Genomic DNA, 21,049 nt, shown 5'->3' with positions numbered 1-21,049 from the left:
AAGATCTCTGGTGTTCTCCTTCCTTGCTGTAAGTACTAATAAATCCTTCCTTCTCTTGGGAAAAAAAAAAAAAAAGATGAGGTCATACTGGAGTGGGATGGGTACCTAATACAATATGACTGATGTCCTCATAAGAAGATGGGGCCACGTGAAGACACAGACACTCAGGGAGAATGCCATGGGAAGATGGAAGCAGAGATCTCATGATGTGTCTGCAAGCCAAGGATCACAGGGATTGCTGGCCATCACCAGAGCTAGAGAGAAGCATGGAACAGAGACCTACAACAGCCCTCAAAAGGAACCAACCTTGCCAACACCTTAATATTGGACTTCTAGCCTCCAGAGCTGCAAGAAAATAAATTTCTGTTGTTTTAAGCCACGCAGTTTGTGGCACTTTGTGGCAGCAGCCCTAGGAAACTAATAGAATGACCCCAAGAGCTTTTGTTCAGATGGATTTTTACCCTCTGATATTTATTGCATTCGGTGTCTTTGAAACACAAGAATGTACAAATGCACATTCCATTGACTGTCAGAGCAATGGCATCGTCACAGGTCACGTGGCCTCTGGAAAACTCCACTGTACACTCGTGGCAGGGAGGGAGTGAAAAAGGCAAATTACATCTTATTTTGTTGCAGAAATAGTTTTGACCCCACAGACCCTGAAAAGGGTCCCCAGACCTCACTTTGAGAACTGCTGACTAATCCAAATTTTGTCTTTGTTATGAGAGGAGACTGAGCCTCAATGATGGGGAATTGGCCTCCCTCCTCTTGGCCTAAATAGAGTTCCAGCTTCCCGACTCCCATGTGGGTGTTCCTAGAATCACAGAGCCATGAACAAATGTTTATGGGGGGTTGGGGGGGAAGACAAGTAACTGGTGTGAAGCGAACTAGTTAGTCCAGACTAGACGCTGCTCTAGACTTTGTTACATCACTAAGCACAGACTCTTTTTATTTTATTTTATTTATTATTATTATTATTATTATTTTTTTTTTTGGCTGCATTGGGTCTTCATTGCTGCACTGAGCTTTCTCTAGTTGTGGCGAGCAAGGGCTACTCTTCGTTGCGGTGTGCAGGCTTCTCATTGCGGTGGCTTCTCTTGTTGCAGAGCATGGGCTCTGGGCGAGTGGGCTTCAGTAGTTGTGGCACACGGGCTTCAGTACTTGTGGTGCATGGGCTCAGCAGTTGTGGCTCGTGGGCTCTAGAGCACAGGCTCAGTAGTTGTGGCACACGGATTTAGTTGGTCTGCGGCACGTGGGATCTTCCCAGACCAGGGATCGAACCCGTGTCCCCTGCATTGGCAGGCGGATTCATAACCACTGTGCCACCAGGGAAGTCCAAGCACAGGCTCTTTACTTTTTTTCTTTTTTCTTTCAATTTTATTGAAGTATAGTTGATTTACAATGTTGTGTTCATTTCTGCTGTACAGCAAGGTGATTCTGTTATGCATATATTTATTCTTTTTCATATTCTTTTCCATTATGGCTTATCACAGGATATTGACTATAGTTCCTGTGCTGTACAGCAGCACCTTGTTGCTTATCCATCCCATATATAATCGTTTGCATCTGCTAATCCCAAACTCCCAATCCTCCCCTCCCCATTGATAACCACAAGTCTGTTCTCTATATCTGAGTCAAGCACAAGTCCTTTAAACGGGCTTGTGCACAGCACTCACTTATTTTAAAAAGTGATTTAAAGAGCATGGTCCACATTTTAAGCCAGGAGCAAAGGCTTATTCCCAACATTTAAGGACACATCTGACTCTGATGCCACGGAACCCCCGAGATTATATGAAGAAAATGTGAGTGTGTGTGTGCATGCGCGTACACGTGTGTGTGAGCACCTGACACATGCACTTTTTGCAAGGGAGGAGGATCCATAACACTCGTTTCAAAGGGGGTCCAAGGCTCAAAGAAGGTGACACACCACTGCAAGAAGTCAGTACTTCCCTGGTGGTGCAGTGGTTAAGAATCCACCTGCCAATGCAGGGAACATGGGTTCAAACCCTGGTCCAGGAAGATCCCACATGCCGCGGAGCAACTAAGCCCACGCGCCACAACTACTGAGCCCATGCGCTGCAACTTCCGAAGCCTGCGCACCTAGAGCCCACGCTACGCAACAAGAGAACCCACCGCAGTGAGAAGCCCGTGCACTGCAACGAAGAGTAGGCCCCGCTCACCACGACTAGAGAAAGCCTGTGTGCAGCAACGAAGACCCAACACAGCCAAAAAAATTTTTTAATTTAAAAAAAAGAGGGAAAGGTCATCCAAGGGGTGCCGACTTAGAGGCTTTCTCTCTCCACTGAGTGAGGACTTTGAAATCAAGCTGCTTCTCCCTTTTCTGCCCGCAGGACAAGGCTTTCTGCACGGCTCTCCACTATGTGTGGATGGGACCTCCCTCAGTCTTGACCCTTTCACTCCACTCTCATGACATGAAAACAGCTGTGCATGAAACAGCCAATTCATTAAAAAGTCATGTGAAGAATGACCTCCACCTGCGGTAGCCATCAAATAACAGAATAATTCAGGGCTGGAGGGGAGGGAGGGGGGACCAGGAGGCAGAGACCCTGCCCCTTTTGCTCTTTCAGTTTGCCCCAGAACGACCAAATGTTCATACAAACATGAATCCTGGAACAGTGACGTTTACAATTCTAAATATTTTAATACTTGAACCCATATATGGTGGACCTTGATGGACTAAATTCAGCTCTAGGTAACTAAAGGGAGCTTTTTCTAATTGGAAATAAACAGTAAATATATATATATTTAAATATATATAAATATATATGACATTTACAAATGCTTGTCTTTTTCCCTCCAATGGTGTAAAGTTCAATTTCATGATAGTCAAGTATCAGTCATTTGTCTTTGCAAGTTCATTAATCAGCTGCACTTCTCCAAATCACTTTTTTTTTTTGGCTACACTGGGTCTTTGTTGCTGCGTGTGGGCTTTCTCTAGCTGCGGTGAGCTGGGGCTTCTCTTGTTGCGGAGCACGGGCTCTAGGCGCATGGGCTGCAGTAGTTGCAGCACTCGGGCTCAGTAGTTGCTGTGCGTGGGCTCTAGAGCGCAGGCCCAGTAGTTGTGTTGCATGGGCTTAGTCGGTCTGCGGCATGTGGGATCTTCCCGGACCAGGGATCGAAACTGTGTCCCCTGCATTGGCAGGTGGATTCTTAACGACTGCGCCACCAGGGAAGTCCCAAATCACATTATTTTTGGAGGATTCTGAGCAGTGAAAATTAGCAGCTTGATTCTCATCTAAACACCAAACTATGCAGCATAAAAACAATTTTTAAAAAACTTCAATTGAACAAATGTTTGAAATAACTCATCATTTATTTTTGTATATTTTGTGGCACAACAAAAAGAGGTCATGGCTGTTTCTGGAAAAGGAAATTTCTCTTCCAAGAAGCGTATTGGTTCACCTTTAAATTCACAAATGCGGAAACTGCTTCTGGCCAATGAAGGTCTTTCCCCCTGAGTGGGATTTAATTGCATATCCCCCCAGATCCCTGCTTATGAGTTCTGTTTACATCTTGCAGCAATAAAAAGTAGTTCATTCTTGGTTTTTATCTGGTATAATATTACCGTTTAATTAAAATATTTTGGTTTGAGTCCAAAACAGTCTCTTTACGATGTCATAGAAGTTATAGGTTTTCTGATGGATGCCAGGACTATTAAGAATGAATATTATGATCATTACCTGTCTCTATATTATGGTCCTCTCTATTTTACAGTTCATTATTTAATAGTGCTTATCTAAAAGGTTAAAGTCTTTATAGGATCATTTGGTCATTCTTAACTTGGCTAATTTACAAATAATTTCACAAATATCTTTGTGTCACAATTAGTTGTTTACATAACCCACGTCCAATCTGTGCGTAAATCCTACCTCAAAAGAAATATAGGCTCTGACCACATCTAACCACCTCCAGGGCTTCTGACCTGGATCATGGTATTGGCGTCCTCATATTTGTCTCCTCACCTCTGACTCTATTCTCACTAGAGCCACCAGACTGATGGTTTTAAAACTTAAGTCAGATTTTGCCTTCCTCCCCTCAATCTCCTCCAGTGGCCTCCAGGTCAGTCAGAGAAAGCTCAGAGGATTTACCAGGGGCTGACAAAGTCCTACATGATCTACTTGCATTTTTTTCTCCAGCTTCATTCCCTGCTACTCTCATCCTGGCTCATTTTGCTTCAGCCACACTGGCCACTGGGTTTTTATCCACACAAACCTAGCCTGTGAGATTTGGCACCCCAGGATGTTGGCATTTGTCATCTTCTGCCTGAAGGGCCCTGGTGTGGACTAAGTTGTGTCCCCCAAAAATGTATGTCCAAGTCCCAGCCCCCAGCACCTGTGACGTGACCTAGTTTGCAAATAGGCTCTTTGCAGATATAGTCAAGTTAAGCTGAGGGCATACTACTGTATGATATCATACGTGGAATCTTAAAAAATGCAACCAACTAATGAATATAACAAAAAAGAAGCAGACTCAGAGATACAGAGAACAAACTAGTGGTTACCAGTGCAGAGAGGGAAGGCGGGAGGGGCAATATAGGGGTAGGGGGTTAAGAGGTACAAACTGTTATGTATAAAATAAGGTACAAGGATATAGTGTACAACACAGGGAACACAGCCCATATTTTATAATATAACTATAAATGGAGTATAACCTTTAAAAATTACAAACCACTATAACTGTAACTTATACAAGTGCACCTGTAACTTATACAATATTGTACGTCAACAATACTTCAATAGGGCTTCCCTGGTGGCACAGTGGTTAAGAATCCACCTGCCAGTGCAGGGGACAGGGGTTCGAGCCCTGGTCCGGGAAGATCCCACATGCCGCGGAGCAACTAAGCCCGTGCGCCACAGCTACTGAGCCTGCGCTCTAGAGCCTGAGAGCCACAACTACTGAAGCCCTCGTGCCTAGAGCCCATGCTCCGCAACAAGAGAAGCCACTGCCATGAGAAGCCCGCGCACCACAACGAAGAGTAGCCCCCACTCGCCGCAACTAGAGAAAGCCCGCGCGCATCAATGAAGACCCAACACAGCCAAAAATAAATTAATTAATTAATTAAGAAAACAAAGAACAAAAACCAATACTTAAATAAAAAAAAACATCTTTAGGGACTTCGCTGGTGGTCCAATGGTTAAGACTTCGCCTTCCAATGCAGCGGGTATGGGTTGGACCCCTGGTCAGGGATTTTAGATCCCACGTGCCTCGTGGCCAAAAAAACAAGACAGAGAACAGGAGCAATGTTGTAACAAATTCAATAAAGTCTTGAAAAATGGTCCACATCAAAAAAACTTTAAAAAAAAAATCTTAAATTTTTTTTCCCTTTTTTTATTAGTTGCTTCCCCCACCTGCACCCCAATCCTTAAAAAAAAAATTTTTTTTAAATGAGGTCATACTAGAATAGGGTGGGCCTTAAATCCAATGACTGGTATTCCTCCAAGAAGAGAGAAATTCAGAAACTCACAGAGAGGCCGTGTGATGATGCAGGCAGAGGCTGGGGTGATGCAGTTACTCAGCACAAGCCGAGGATTGGCAGGGAATGCCAGCAACCATCAGAAACTACAAGAGGCCAGGAAGGAGCCTCCCCTAGAGCCTCGAGAGACCATGGCCCTGCCGACACCTTGATCTCAGACTTCTGGCCTCTGGAACTGTGAGAGAATACATCTTTGTTGCTTGAAGATACCCAGTTAGTGGTCATTTATTATGGCGGCCCCGGGAAACTACTATACCCCTCCCCCGAGTAGCAGGCGCGTCACACTGTCACTTGGGGTGGGGTGGGGGAGGGGCACTGCTTGCAGGGAGGGCTCCCAGGGTAACCCCCTCTGCACCTCTGCTGCACCACCTCTTTTCAGGTCACCCCCAGCCCCATTCTTCCTCCCTGCCCCAGCCCAGGGGACTCTCGCATGGTCTGGGCAGAGGCAAGGGTGATCCTCTTTCCGATTCTCTCCGCGTGACATAAACTCTGCTGCTTCCCTAGCTTTTCCCTGTTGAGTCCCCCCACCAAGAGGCTATCGATTGTTTCTTCGCCTTTACATTCTTACTGCGCCTCATACCCTTGAAGCAATGCGGACGCCTTCTCTTAAGGGAGGAGGCGCAAAGGAAGCTGGAAAAAGAAAAGCACACGTACTAATAGTAGTTGAAGATTTTCAAGATCCTGTCTTGCTTCCTTAACTAGTGGACACGTGGAGTTCACCCGAGGGCAGTGCTAGAGGGAGCACAAGCCTTAACCCCTTTGTAACTAACTTAACTCCTTTGTAATTCAACTCCTTCAGCCAATCCTCCATGATAAAGAAGCAAAACTGGTAGGAATGGTAGGTGTTACTGGTGGGATAAGGAGAACAGGTAGTGTCGTGAATGGGCTTTGTGCCCTGCAAAGATCTGAACAAATCTAAGTCACGCTTGCTGCTGTACTGGGCCCAGAACATCAAGATCCCAGCTCTGACTTTCATGCTGTGTTGTTTCAGGCGTGGTGCCATGGCCTTGCATCCCCACGCCCAACTGCAGGCTGATGACTCAGGTGGCAGAGGGTTAGTGGGAGGTAACAGATGGAAAGCCGTGAAGCCCGTCCCAAGACCAACAGTCAGAGGGACAGAGGGCTGAGTCCTCTGGGAGCCGTATTCCAGGGGCAGACACAGAGCTCAGCAGAGCAAAGACCCCTTAGTGGCTGGAATCAGAAGGGTGGTCAGTTTTTTCTTTTCTTTCTTTTTTAAATTGTGGTAAAAGTCACGTAATATAAAACATACCGTTTTAACCATATTTAACTGTACAGTTCAGTGGCATAAATACATTCACATTGTTGTGCAACTCTCACCATCATCCATCTCCTGAATTTTCCACCTTCCTAAACTGAAACTCTGTCCCCATGAAACACTAACTCCCCATTCCCCCTCCCCATCCTCCCCACCTCCCGGTCCGTTTTTTCTTACTGAAAAACGGTTCATATTACCATACATTTTGTGTTCCATTTTCTTTCTTTCTTTCTTTTTTTTAATAAATTTATTTTATTTATTTACTTTTGGCTGCGTTAGGTCTTTGTTGCGCGGGCTTTCTCTAGTTGCGGCGAGTGGAGGCTCCTCTTCGTTGCGGTGCACGGGCTTCTCATTCTCTTGTGGAGCACGGGTTCTAGTTGTGGCTCGTGGGCTCTAGAGCGCAGGCTCAGTAGTTGTGGCGTATGGGCTTAGTTGCTCCGCGGCATGTAGGATCTTCCTGGACCAGGGCTCGAACCCGTGTTCCCTGCATTGGCAGGCAGATTCTTAACTACTGCGCCACCAGGGAAGCCCCATCTGTTTCATTTTCAATCGTAGCATGATGGCTTATGACTGTGCAGGAGAGATCACTCTGATATACTTTGCGTTTAAAACTCTGTGGTGGGGGGAGGGATAAATTGGAAGATTGGGATTGACATATACACACTACTATATATAAAATAGATAACTAATAAAGACATACTGTATAGCACAGGGAACTCTTCTCAATATTCTGTAATGACCTATTATGAGAAAAAAAAATCTAAACAAGAGTGGATATATGTATATGTATGACTGATTCACTTTGCTGTACACCTGAAACTAACATATCATTCTAAATCAATTATATGCCAATAAAAATTAAAAAACAAAGCCAAACAAAACAACTCTGTACAAAACTGTGATAAGCATAACAGCCAAGAAACGCTTCTTCTGTTAAGTGATGCCAGGAAGAACAGGGAGAGGTTGGGAGGAGTAGCTGGAGGGATCTGGGGCTTTATTCACAGCTCCAGGCAAACCGGTTCAGAGTCACTGGGAAACAGAAGGAAGGACCGGTCACCCTTCACCTCCGCTGAACCAGGATGAATCCAGCCTGGTCACCGGCAGAGCGGTGGCCATAAATAGGTCAGCTATCGGCTGCACACGGACCAGCCTCCAGCAGCGCCCTCGGGGCTCCAAGGGAAAGAGACCGCCTTGTGTAACTGTGCTCGGACCCTGGCTGTGGATGGGTCCCTGAAATCAACATGCCACCTTGTCCAGATGCTGTAAAAACAGGTAAGGACCCCTTTGCTCCAGCCTTTCCAGGAAGAACAGAGGGCCAGGTGGAGGTGCCCAACTCCGTCTCTGCTCAGCCCTGATGGCTCCAAGGCCCCAGAGGGAGAATTGAGGCTCCAACACAAATTCAGACAGGCCAGGACCTTGACAAGGCTGCCTACTCCCCCTGTGCCCTTGAGCTGGGCCTCCTCCTCATCTGAGCTCCACTTCCTCCTTCCCTTTGCTGAACACCTTTAAAGAAAGGTAAGGGAAAGCAAACCCTGAGGGGTTTACCTTTGCCAGTATCATTATTTTCCATTCCTCTTCCTCATCCTTTGCTTATCTGGGCTAAAGGAACTGAATTCTTAATAAATCACCTCGTAATCTATTCCAACGGAAGTTTCCAATACAGTAGGAGCCCCAGGATACCTCTGCCCCATCCCTGTTTTTATAAAGGAAAGGACATTAAAACTGAAGCAAGTTGTGTTTCCAGCTGAGGCTCAGAGAAGTTAAGTGACCTGGACAAAGTCACACAGCCAGGAGGTGGCAGGAGTTGCTGCTCTGAGAGAGCAGGTATGGAGTTTTTGCCTGACTATCATCCATTCACCCTTTTTCTAGTTGCAGCATCCCCATTCTTCTTTTGGGAAATGTCCCTTCCCTAATTTTAGTTCATATTGTTGAGTGAGGCTAACCTGACCCCAGAATCTGGGTGTAAGCATGTGACCCAGGCCTAACCAATCAGTGATTTCATCCCCCTTGGCCACAATGATTGGTTCAAGGATGGGCACATGACCCAATTCAAGCCCGTGAGAGTCAGGTTTAGGATTTTGGCTAGAACAGTTGTGAGAGAGAAGCTGGGGCAGCTGAGCTGAACATAAAGAGGTGGGGAGGGGCCGCCAAGCCTGGAGAGCCTGTCTGTGGGTAAAAGCCAGCACAGAGGACAGCAGAGTGGAGAGATGGAGAGATACTGAGTCTTGGTGACAGTCTTTCAGCTTCTGGATCCAGCCATGCCTGAAGCTAAGTGCCAATAAATGTTCTTTTTGGTTTAAGCCCATTTGAATTGGTCACTGCCATTTGCAAACGAAAAGTCCTTAACCAGGTGGACTCCAAATCCATGCCCCCTCCCGACACCAAACTGCCATCAGCCAGTCCATCAAGCCCCCAGAGCACCATTCCAACCCTCCCTGGGGTTCCTACTCCAGCAGTACTTAGCCTCAGCTTGTCTCTGCTCTGTAAACTGTGTTCACCTTTAAAACCCGGCCCCTGACAAGGTCCCAGCGCAGGATAGGTGCTGGCGGGGACAGGTGACCAGGAGGCTGCTGCTTTGCTCTTGTCCCCTCCTTTGGATCAAATTAGCTCCAGGGAGAGCGGGACCCTCAGCAGAGCCCAGGATGCCCTCCGTGCATTTCCTTCTGCCTCCTTTCCAGTCACCCTATGGGCTCTTCATCCTTCTAAAAAGGAGATAATTAGAGACAAGTGAAATGGAAGCTTCCATCTACCATCTCAAAGGAGGCAGGAACCATGATGGGGACCCATAGGTAAGACTTTATAAGCTTTGTATCTTATAAACTTTTGTTATTTTTATTCCACAGATGTTTCCTCATAGTATCTGGGGGTGGGGGAGGAGGAGAAGGAGGAGGAGCAGGAGGTGGGGGGAGAAATCCCTTACAGAGAAAAAAAGAAATCAAGGTAGGGAGCTAGTCTGTGCCAGTGTCTGCGTGAATTTCCAGCGTCACTGTTGGTGTGACAAATGCAGCTGCTCTGCTGTGGGCTCATGGGTGACAAACATCGTTTTTGGCAAGCGCTGCACCCCGAGATCTCAAGGGCTGTCTGATGATATGTCGCCCCCAGTCTGTGTGCAGTTTCTGGGGGATTTTACTCCAAACCTCACGTGCCAACACCCCTGAGGAACCCGCATCCCCACACTTCCACGTGAATGGGACTCAGGGCACGACAAGATTTTGTGAATACAGAGGCTGTCGCGTTACTGGGCAGGCATGGTTAGGACAAAGGACACCCACATGGGCAGGGGCATTTCTTTTTAGCTCCAGCACTTGAGGTCAGTGGTTAATTTCTAAGTCTCTGTACTCAGGGTCACTTGAATTGAGGTGATACGAGTATGGAGACATTAGTCCTGGTGGATCAAGTTGAGCGAGTGGCTTTCGTTCAGGAGGAGGGGCCACACCCCACAATACACAGCCTCCCCTGAGGCCAGAGAAGCGAGGGTCAAGCCCTTGCTCTTTCAGCCGGTGTCTCTCTTTCTGCTCTAGGATTCAGATGCCTCCAGTACCAATACTTCTAGAGCTCATGGAGGTGCTGGCCAGAGTCTTTTAATGCCACAGGCTCTTTCTGCCAAATACTTCAGCACCTTTTCTCTGGAGGCTGGCTGGATCTGACGCTGGCAGATAATACAGGGCCGACATTCCAGAAAAGCAGGGAAAGGCGTGAGCAGGATGCCGCAAAGGAGAGACTCAAGGAAGTGATCGCTGCCCCCCCCCCCCATTGCGGGCCCTCCTTCCCCAGACTAGGCATCTCTGCCTTTCGGGCAATTGCTGATTCTCCCTGAAGGGAACCAGAGGAGAACAGAGAACAGGGCAGAGCCAGACTGCAAGGCCAGAAAGCCGACCCTAGAGCATCCCTGGAAACGGGTGCTGTCACTCAGGGTGTGGGAAACTCCCAGCTCGAGTTGCTGTCTGAGCGCAGAGGCGTCCAGCGAGCAGTGGTTTCCTTGGGAGCAGGGGCACGTGGACCCATCCGCCACGATGCAGCCGCCTGGGCCCTGCTCCTTGAGAGTCCGCCGGGGCGCCTCCCAGGAAGAGCCACGCCGGCCCTCGTGTGCTGGACCGAGTCCCCGGGAGGCGGGGCAGGCGAGCTGAGGCCCACTGCTTGACCCCAGAGTGTGGTTTTAGGGGCAGCACAGCAAGAGCGGGAGGCATGTCCCTCTGCCGGTTTCCTTCTCCTTCCCTTGGTTCCTGGAAAGACTGAACAAAAGTCCTCAATGTGGAAGAAATTGAAGGGAGGGGTGTGCATCCTGAAAGGTTCAGAGAGCAAAGCAAGCCAGGACCAGCTCCCCTGGGCCATGTCCCCGTGGTGCTGTGGTGGCCTCTGCAGTGGCCAGTTCCTCTGCGCCTCGACACAGCATCTGTGTGACAGGGGAAGAGCAGGTGTTGACACTGTCCAGGAATTTCCCTTTGTCCTGTGACAGCTCCACTCATCTCACCGAGCATTGCCCAGAGTTCTGGGCCGCCTTGGCCTTGGCCCCGAGCCCCTGAGAGCCACAGGGCAGTGTCAGCTGGGGCTGGGAGGCTGGCCAGCCCGGCAGAGCCAGCAGGCAGGGCGAGGCCGGGAGGCCGAGGGGCTCAGGGCAGCTCCCACAGCACCCCCTGGTGGCTAAGGGCTGCCCTAGCGCCCCCGACCCCCCATGAGCCCAGACTGTTAGCCACTAGCTTACCTTCTGCCCATGAGTAGCCAGGATGAGAGAGCGGGAGCGAGCATCTCCTTACATTTTGTGCCCCGCAGGCTTCTCTTGCCTCACCCTAGCCCTGGCCCTGACTTTCACCCTAGGATGGTGGACGGAGGGGCACCTTGCTCTCATGCCAGGGTGCTGAGGGCTTGGGATCCTTTCTATCCCTGTAGCCCCAGGCGTTACACGCCTGGGGTCCTAGTTCCACATCAGCAGACAGACTGAAGGTTTCATGCTGACTTGGGAATTTCGTTTTCCCAGTCCTAGCCAGGATTGAGCTCAGCTGAGGCAGCAGTTTTGACAGCCCTTACTGTACCCTAAGAGTTCATTTTTTTTGGAAAGATAGCAAGAAGCACAGCCAAGGGTGAGGCAGGGTGCTGGGGGTGACCATGACATCTGAGAATCAGGTGAAAATGACATCTTTTCAACAAATGGTGCCAGAACAACTGGATATCCACATACCACAGCTTACATAAAAATGAACTCAAATAGATCACAGACATAAATGTAAGAGCCAAAAATATTAAACTCTTGGAAAGAAACATAGGTGTGAATCTTCAGGACCTTGGATTAGACAGTTGTCTCTTAAATATGGCACCAAAAGCACAAGAAAGAAAAGAAAAAAGAGATAAATTTGACTTCATCCAAATTAAAACCTTTTGTGTATCAGAAGACACTATCAAGAAAGTAAAAAGCAAACTACAGAATGGGGAAAAATATTTGCAAATCATATATATGATAGTAACCGGAATATATAAAGAATTCTCACAACTCAACAACAAAAAGACAAATAAACCAATTAAAAAATGGGTTAATGATTTGAATAGACATTTCTCCAAGAAGATATACAAGTTGCTAATAAGCACACTGAAAAGATGTTCAACATCATTAGACATTAATAAAATGCAAATCAGAACCTCAATAAGATACCACTATTCAAAAAACCAGAAAATAAATGTCGGTGAGGATATAGAAAATTCCCAGTTTTACTTTCCCAGTATTGGTGGGAATGTAAAATGGTGCAACCACTGTGGAAAACACTTTGGCAGTTACTCAAAAAGTTAAACATAGAGTTACCATATGACCCAACAATTCCACTAGTAGGTATGTACCCAGGAAAATGGAAGACATATGTCCACACAAAAGCTTGTACATGAATGTACACAGCAGCGTTGTTTATAATAGCCAAAAAGTGGAAACAACCCAAATATCCACCCACTGATGAATAGGTAAATATCCACATGCAACACCTTACACAAAAATTAACTCAAGTGGATCAAAGACCCAAATACAAGAGCTAAAGCTATTAAACTCTTAGAAGGAAACATAGGTGTAAACCTTTGAGACCTTGGATTAGGCAATGGTGGTATATCTGTACAACGGAATATTATAAAAACAAGTGACACACTGATACAAGCCACGACCCAGATGAACCTTGAAAACATCATTGCTCGCTGAGGGGCCCAGCAGCCCCAGGCTGACATTTCTTACCTCACAGCTCAGGGAAGCCCCAGCCTGCGGGATCCAGGAACTCAGGTACTCTCAGGTCCAAGGCGCTGCCTTCCTCATGATCTCGCCTTTTGAAAACGTCTGATTCCCGGCTGACCCTATTCTCCAGGTTTTCCCTCTCCTGCAGCTGATTGCTTCTGAGACCATGCTCGTGGACTTCAACCACTAACTTTTTTTTTTTTTTTAATCTCTGTAATTAAAAAAAGTCTTCGTTTCCTTTTCATCTTAAGCACCCAAGCTTCTGAGCTCAAAGGTCCACTCGGCAGAGGTGGCTACATTCCTCACGCATGGCACCTGGTGTGGCCTGTGTGGACCGCAGGTTTGGTCCATGCACTCATTCACGCCTGAGGCACCTGCTATGTGTCAGGCACTATTCTCGGCCTCAGACACACTGCAGTCAGCAAAACTAAAAGTCCCTGCAAGATAAAGTCTCGTGGAATTTACATTCTAATGAAGGAAGACCAAAAAGCAGATGCCGGATATTTTAAGTGATGTCATATGCTTTGAAGAAAAATTCAGCAGGGTAGGGAGTCGAGGGTCAGCAGGGGCAGGTGTGTGTGTGTATGTGCATTTTGGGGGAGATGGCAGCACCCCCTCGTCTTGAAAGTGTTTCTCAAAGTCCCAGCATCCTGATAGGCAGGGAACTCGCGAACAAACAGACACGCCCAGACTGTAGAGCAGGTCAGAGGGAAACTTCCTTGCAAGACCTGCCCAGAATCGTGGCCAGAGAAAGCAAACCCAAACAGCTCCAGGGTCTCCTTCTTTTTTTTTTTTTTTAAATAAATTTATTTATTTATTTTTTTATTTTTGGCTGTGCTGGGTCTTCGTTTCTGTGCGAGGGCTTTCTCCAGTTGCGGCGAGCGGGGGCCACTCTTCATCGCGGTGCGCGGGCCTCTCACTGTCGCAGCCTCTCCCGTTGCGGAGCACAGGCTCCAGACGTGCAGGCTCAGTAGTTGTGGCTCACGGCCTAGCCGCTCCGCGGCATGTGGGATCTTCCCGGACCAGGGCACGAACCCGTGTTCCCTGCATTGGCAGGCGGATTCTTAACCACTGCGCCACCAGGGAAGCCCAGCGTCTCCTTCTTTTAAGGAAAAATTTAGCTGGGGTGCAAAGAGGGCAGCTTCAGCCCTTTGGGCAAAGGGAGTTTGTAAGCAGCCGTCTCCAGGAGGGGATCTGTGGCCTTTGGGGGGAAGGACCTTCTTGTCCTCACCTTGATCAAAGATGCTCCGGGTCACTTTCTTCCTCTTGGAAGATCCTGGCTTTGGGATCCTCGTTGCTGAAGGCCTGGCTAGACATCACCTGACTATGGAGGTTGTTTTTAAGGTCAAGATACAAGAATTCACTGTTATTGTATGTCTGTCAACCTGGGAGCACTTGCAATGTCACCTTGCAAAGGATAATATATCCACCAATTTTGTGACGGAGGGTAAGTCACCCTAACCTTTTAGGCCTGACTTTACCCAGTAAGAATGATTATAATGCCTACTTCAGAGTGTTTGGTGAGGAGGAGATGAAGGGCCAGGTACGTAAAAGGCCAGGTCATGTCCTATAAAGCGAAAGTGATTGCAACAGTGTGGCGTGGCATAAGGACAGACATACAGACCAATAGAATAGAGAACCCAGAAATAAACCCGTATATATAGCGAACTGATTTTTCAATAAGAGTGCCAAGACTACTCAGTGGGGAAAAGACAGTCTCTTCAACAAATGGCACATGCAAAAGAATGAAGTTGGACCCTTACCTTATGCCACAGATAAAAATTAACTGAAAATGGATTAGAAACCTAAATACAGGGACTTCCCTGGTGGCGCAGTGGTTAAGAATCTGCCTGCCAACTCAGGGGACATGGGTTTGAGCCCTGGTCCGGGAAGATCCCACATGCCGCAGAGCAGCTAAGCCCGTGTGCCACAACTACTGAGCCTGTGTTCTAGAGCCTGTGCACCGCAACTCTAGAGCCCGTGAGCCACAACTACTGAAGTCTGCGCACCTAGAGCCCGTGCTTCACAACAAGAGAAACCACTGCAATGAGAATCCCGCGCATCACAACAAAGAATAGCCCCCACTTGCTGCAACTAGAGAAAGCCTGTGCGCAGAAACGAAGACCCAACGCAGCCAAAGAAAAAAAAAAAAAAAAACCTAAATACAAGAGTTAAAACTATAAAACTCTTAGGAGAAAACACAGGGGCAAATCTTCATAACCTTGGATTTGTTTTTTAAATATTTATTTATTTATTTAGGCTGAGCTGGGTCTTAGTTGCAGCATGTGGGATCTTTTTTTTTTTTTTTTTAGTTGCGGCATGGAGGCTTCTTAGTTGTGGCATGTGGGATCTAGTTCCCTGACCAGGGATCGAACCTGGGCCCCCTGCATTCAGAGCACGGAGTCTTACCCACTGGACCACCAGGGAAGTCCCCATAATCTTGCGTTTGACAATGGTTTCTTAAACATGACACCAAAAGCACAAGCAACAAAAAGAAAAATAGATAACTTGGACTTCAAATTAGAAACTTTTGTGTATCAAAAGTCACTACAAGGTGGGAATTCCCTGCTGGTCCAGTGGTTAGGATTCCGCGCTTTCACTGCTGAGGGCCCAGGTTCAATCCCTGGTCTGGGAACTAAGATCCTGCAAGCCGCGTGGCCTGGCCAAAAAAAAAAAAAGTTTAAAAGAGACTACAAGAAAGTGAAAAAACAAACTACAGAATGGGAGAGAATATTTGCAAATCATATATCTAATAGGATCCAAAAAATATAAAGAACTCTATGACTCAGGAACAAGACCACCCAATTAAAAAAATGGCCAAAAAAAAAAAAAAAAAAGGCCAAGTGACTTGGAAAGATTAAAAAATGGCCAATAAGCACATGAAAAGATGTTCAACATCATTAGACACTAGGGAAATGCAAATCAAAACCATAGTGAGATATCGCTTAACACCTACTGGGATGGCCATAATAAAAAAAAAAAAGGAAAATAACAAGTGTTGATAAGAATGTGGAGAAATTGGAACCTTCATACGTTACTGGTGAGAAGGTAAAATGGTGCAGCTGCAGTGGAAAATGGCTTAGTAGTTCCTCAAAAAGGTAAACATAGAATTACCATGTGACCCAGCAATTCCACTGCTAAGTACATACCAAAAAGAATTGAAAGCAGGGGCTAAAACAGATATTTGTACACCCAGGTTTATAGAAGCATTACTGGCAATAACCAAAAGGTAGAAACCACCCAAGTGTCTATCAACAAATGAATGGATATATGTGGTATATCTATAAAATGGAACATTACTCAGCCATAAAAAGGAATGAAGTATTGACACAGGCTCCAACATGTATAAACCTTGAAAACATTACACCAAGTGAAATAAGCCAGATGACTATTGTATGAATCCCCTTATATAAAATATCTCAAATAGGCAAATTTACACCCAGAGACAGAAAATAGAATAAAAGTTACCAGGAGTTAGGGTGGGGGGAGGAGAATGGGGAATTATTGCTTAACAGGTGTAGAATTTGTTTGGGATGATGAAAAACTTCTGGAAATAGATAGTGGTGATGGTTATGAAAGCTTTGGATGTACTTAACACCAGCCAATTGTACACTTAACAATGGTTAAAATGGTAAATTTTGCTATGTATATTTTGCCACCAAAAAAAAGAAAAAGAAAAAGACTAAGGCATTGTCTTTCACAGTAACTTGTCCATAATAGCATCAGGGGCCCTACAGAAAGACCGAGCGTCTGGGGAAGCTGCCCCCGCTTAGGCACGAGCGTGCCCCCCTCAAGAATGTGCAGTCATGGTGGCCGTCTGGTGGCCAAAAGAGGGAGCCCAAAGGTGATTGTCATCAGTTACAGCCGGTCTCAGAAGTGGCGGCTGTGTGACAGTGATGTTGGAGGGTTTTAATTGCTCCTGAATTAATGTGCTTACTCCTCACCCCTGGGGCGCCTGGGTTTAATTACTGTCTTAGGTCACATATGCAAATGAGTCTGCTATCATTCCTGGTCCCTGTGGATGGCAGCCCTGATTACCAAGCCCTCACACTTTGCAGCAAGATGGGCAGGAAGAAGGCCGGGCTGGCCTCCCCCTAGAGCAGAACTGGATGAAGGTGGTGCCTTGCCGGCCACATTTATGGGCCTAGATGAGCTGACACGTTCAAGGCTGCGTCTGGGGAGTCGTTACTACCTGGAGGCACCGGGAGATGAGTTGTCAATGGCAGAGGAGCCCTGGCGGACCTGAACTCCGGAACCCTTGGGGATAGAGGGTTCTTACAAAAAGGAAAGATTTGGGACGATGTCGGCCTGCAGAAGAGACCGTGGACCAGGGGTGGCCAATTCAAAAGCCGTGGAGGGCTGGGCAGGCATGTAACTAAGGGAAGCAGGAGGCAGGGGGCTGCCTTCAGAAGAATCCCTGGCGGTCCAGGGGTTAGGTCACTGGGCTTTCACTGCCGAGGGCCCAGATTCAATCCCTGGTCGGGGAACTAAGATCCCACATGCCCACTCACTGCAACTACTGAGCCTGAGGGCCAGAACTACAGAGAAGCCCTCGTGCCGCAATGAAAGGTCCTGCGTGCCACAACTAAGACCTGACGCAGCCAAAAATAAATAAATAAAGATTTAAAAAAAAAACGGCTTAAAAAAAAATGGTGGCCAACTGCTGTCTTCTAGGAATGCGGGCCCAGTGTTGGCAATTTTCCAATCCATTAGAATGCAGAAATTGGAATTTAAAAAAAAAAAATGTAGGGCTTCCCTGGTGGCACAGTGGTTAAGAATCCGCCTGCCAATGCAGGAGACACAGGTTCGAACCCTGGCCCGGGAAGATCCCACATGCCGTGGAGCAATTAAGCCCATGTGCCACAACTACTGAGCGTGCACTCTAGAGCGCACGAGCCACAACTACTGAGCCCGCGTGCCACAACTACTGAAGCCCGTGTGCCTAGAGCCCGTGCTCCACAACAAGAGAAGCCACTGCAATGAGAAGCCCGCGCACTGCAAGGAAGAGTAGCCCCCACTCGCCGCAACTAGAGAAAGCCCGCATGCAGCAACGAAGACCCAACACAGCCAAAAATAAATAAATAAATAAATAAATTAAAAAAAAAAAAAAAAAGTATTTATTTATGTTTGGCTGTGTTGGGTCTTCATAGTTGCACACAGGCTTTCTCTAGCTGCGGCGAGCAGGGGCCACTCTTCATTGCGGTGCGCAGGCTTCTCATTGCGGTGGCTTCTCTTGTTGCAGAGCATGGGCTCTAGGCGAGTGGGCTTCAGTAGTTGTGGCACGTGGGCTCAGTAGTTTTGGTTCGCGGGCTCTAGAGCACAGGCTCAGTAGTTGTGGCGCACGGGCTTAGTTGCTCTGTGGCATGTGGGATCTTCCCGGACCAGGGCTCGAACCCGTGTCCCCTGCATTGGCAGGCGGATTCTTAACCACTGCGCCACCAGGCAAGATTTCTTTTTTTACAAGGAATCTATTTTTTAGATTTTGACAACTCATTTGAACTAAAAAAAAAAACAACACTAGGTTGCCTGCGTTTGGGGGGTGGGGGTGGGGATTAGCCGGGAAGGGGCTCAAGGAACTCTTGGGGGTGTTGGAAACGGTCCGTTGTGGTGGTGGTGCTGGTTACCCAGGCGTATATGTGAAAACACATCAAACTGTATACTTAAAACGGGTGCCTGTTACTGAATGTTAATTATACGTCACTGAGGTTGGTTCAGTGGGTCCCCACACTTCTCCCAGGTTGCTGTGAACTTTCCACTCCAGACTCTGTCCCTTTTTGTTCAGTCATGGCCACAGGTGCTTTATATGCTCTAAAGACCTTCCTCCTCTTTCCCTATGCCCTGTACCTCTTCCTAGGTAAGTGTATCAGCACCTGATGGTTTAATTCATTCTATGCTGGGTGGGAGCCTAAGCTGAGGTGACCATCTATAATACTCTGTAATAAGCCATGAGGTAGCACTATTGGAGTATTAGCCTCATGGTACAGATCTGTTCAGTTGTTCAGCGGGAGGGCCAGAACCCAAACCTACGTGGTCCAGCTCCTGCTGGGCTCTCAGCCACTGCACTGGACGAGCTTGGGCTGCTGTGGGGAGCAGGATCTCCACTGCCGGGAGGAGAGCTGACCGCACACAGAATTCGTAGTCAAGAGCCAGGCTCCTGTCCGGGCTTCCTCCCGGCAGATGGCACAGCTCGCAGCTCTGGGGCCCGAGGTGACTGCCTTCGGACGCCATCTTCCGGCCTCAGCTGCGTGCAACAAAAATAAAATGACCAGGGCGGCCGGGGGTTTTCAGGGGAAGCCCGGCATTCTAGGCCTGCCTGGTCATCACCAATCCTGCAGTCCCTCTCCTGTACTCTAGTGCTTCTCAAGCTGAGCTGCACATTGGAGTCAGCTGGGAAACTTTTAATACGGAGTCTTTGGTTTCTACTCTGAGGTTCTGATCTACTTGGTCTGGGCAATGGGAGACTTAAAGGCTTCCGAGGTGATTCCAATGTATGGCCAAGTTTGCAAACTACACTGTTTCAACTTTTCAGCTGATTTTTGTTCTAATGTTGCAGGAATCTGGAAGTTGGAAGACAACCACAGATGAAAAGTAAATATTTCACGGGAAAGTATTTGTATTATGAGGTTAAAATTTAAAAAGAAAACACATAATGCAAGTCCAGAGACTACTACCAGAGATGTTTACTTTAAAAACACTTTAAGTTCCTGCAGTTGTGATCCAGAGAAATGTTTAACATCATAGGTCATCTTAAAGCCCAAGCGTGGCTTTCTGGAAACTCAGAATTAACGTTGCCTGTCCTGCTTCAGACAGGGCCTCCAGGAAGAGGCCAATGGTCTGCAATTCCTCCTGGCCTACTCCTGCCCATCCGCATCAGGAACATGCTTCGTGCTTGTCTCTGCTGGGTCAGAGCTGTCAACCATCCTCCCCAGGGGCTCAGTGTCCCCAGGGCCAGGGGGGCCCCAGCAGCCTTCCTTCCGGGTGGAGCAGATCTGAAAGGGCTCCTTGCCCTTTAACCCAAGAGTGAAAAATGCGTTTAACTGCCATTGTTTTAAAATAAAAGTGTCAGGAAATGTTGACATGAGACCAAGTTTAGAGACACTAATGCTAACTTGCTGCTTTAAAGTTTGGATGAACAAACATTCTAGTGAGACTGTCAGGCTGAGTTCGACTCACTTCCTTGCAGAGTCAGTTTTTAGATGGAAACCAGTCATACAAAGCTGGGACAGGCGAGTGGTTTTGGCTGTACACAGGAGAGCTGTACCACATTAGGTGAAGAAGCGTTTTGTCATTATTTGGAGATTAAGTTATGGTTTAAGACGTATGTGTGTGGTTGCCAAGTTCAAAAGGGGTGGTGGCTTTGTGACATGACTCGAGTCCTACTGTTTAGTCAAATACTAATCTAGGTATTACTGTGAAGCTATTCTGCAGACATAATTAAAACCACTTATCTGTTGACTTTGAACAAGGAATGATCTTGGATGATCTAGGTGGGCCTGAATCAGGTGAAAGGTCTTAAAAGCAGGGCTGACCCAAGAGAAATTTCACCAGTGTCCTGGTCACCCTCCCTTCTGACTGGCTGCCCTATAGATTGTGGATTAGGTTAGCCACAATCACAGGAGCCAATTCCTTGTGATAAATCCCTTAATATATGTACCTTCTACTGGTTCTGCTTCTTGGGTTAAACCCTGATACAGATGAGCAATAACAACAATGTCCACTGGGGGGCCTCGCCAGATATTATAACCCAATTCAGAGCAACCACAGTATTTCACGTCTCACTGGTGCTTAGTCATTTCTCCAGAATGGTGCTTTCTGCAACGCTAATGCTTCACACCCGTGGTACCCAACTCAGTGGGCATCAGCCACGTGGAGCTTCTGAGGACTTGAAATCAGGTTAGTGAAAACGAGGAAAGAAATTAAATTAAAAAATTTTTTTTTTCAATTTTTTAGGCCATGCTGTGCAGCATGCAGGATTTTAGTTCCCCGACCAGGGATCGAACCCGTGCCCCCTGCATTTGGGGTGTGGAGTCTTAACCACGGGACCATCAGGGAAGTCCCCAAATTAAATTTGAATGTA

At 47.2% G+C, this 21,049-nt stretch overlaps 1 long non-coding RNA gene across 1 annotated transcript in view; it reads left to right on the top strand.

Moving 5' to 3' along the window:
• The window catches only part of LOC309628213, a 31,806-nt gene extending 12,287 nt beyond the window's left edge, over positions 1 to 19,519 (top strand). The window contains exons 2-3 of the long non-coding RNA XR_014244247.1: positions 8,064 to 17,717; positions 18,087 to 19,519. This is a non-coding gene — a long non-coding RNA (uncharacterized lncRNA). The remainder of the gene's footprint in view (positions 1 to 8,063; positions 17,718 to 18,086) is intronic.
• Positions 19,520 to 21,049: the final 1,530 nt, after the last annotated feature.

The sequence above is a fragment of the Balaenoptera borealis genome (genome assembly GCF_965194805.1).
Source record: "Balaenoptera borealis genome assembly, chromosome: 1".
NCBI lineage: Eukaryota > Metazoa > Chordata > Mammalia > Artiodactyla > Balaenopteridae > Balaenoptera > Balaenoptera borealis.
Note: the sequence above shows the minus strand (reverse complement) of the source record. Positions and strands in the feature narration are given on the sequence as shown.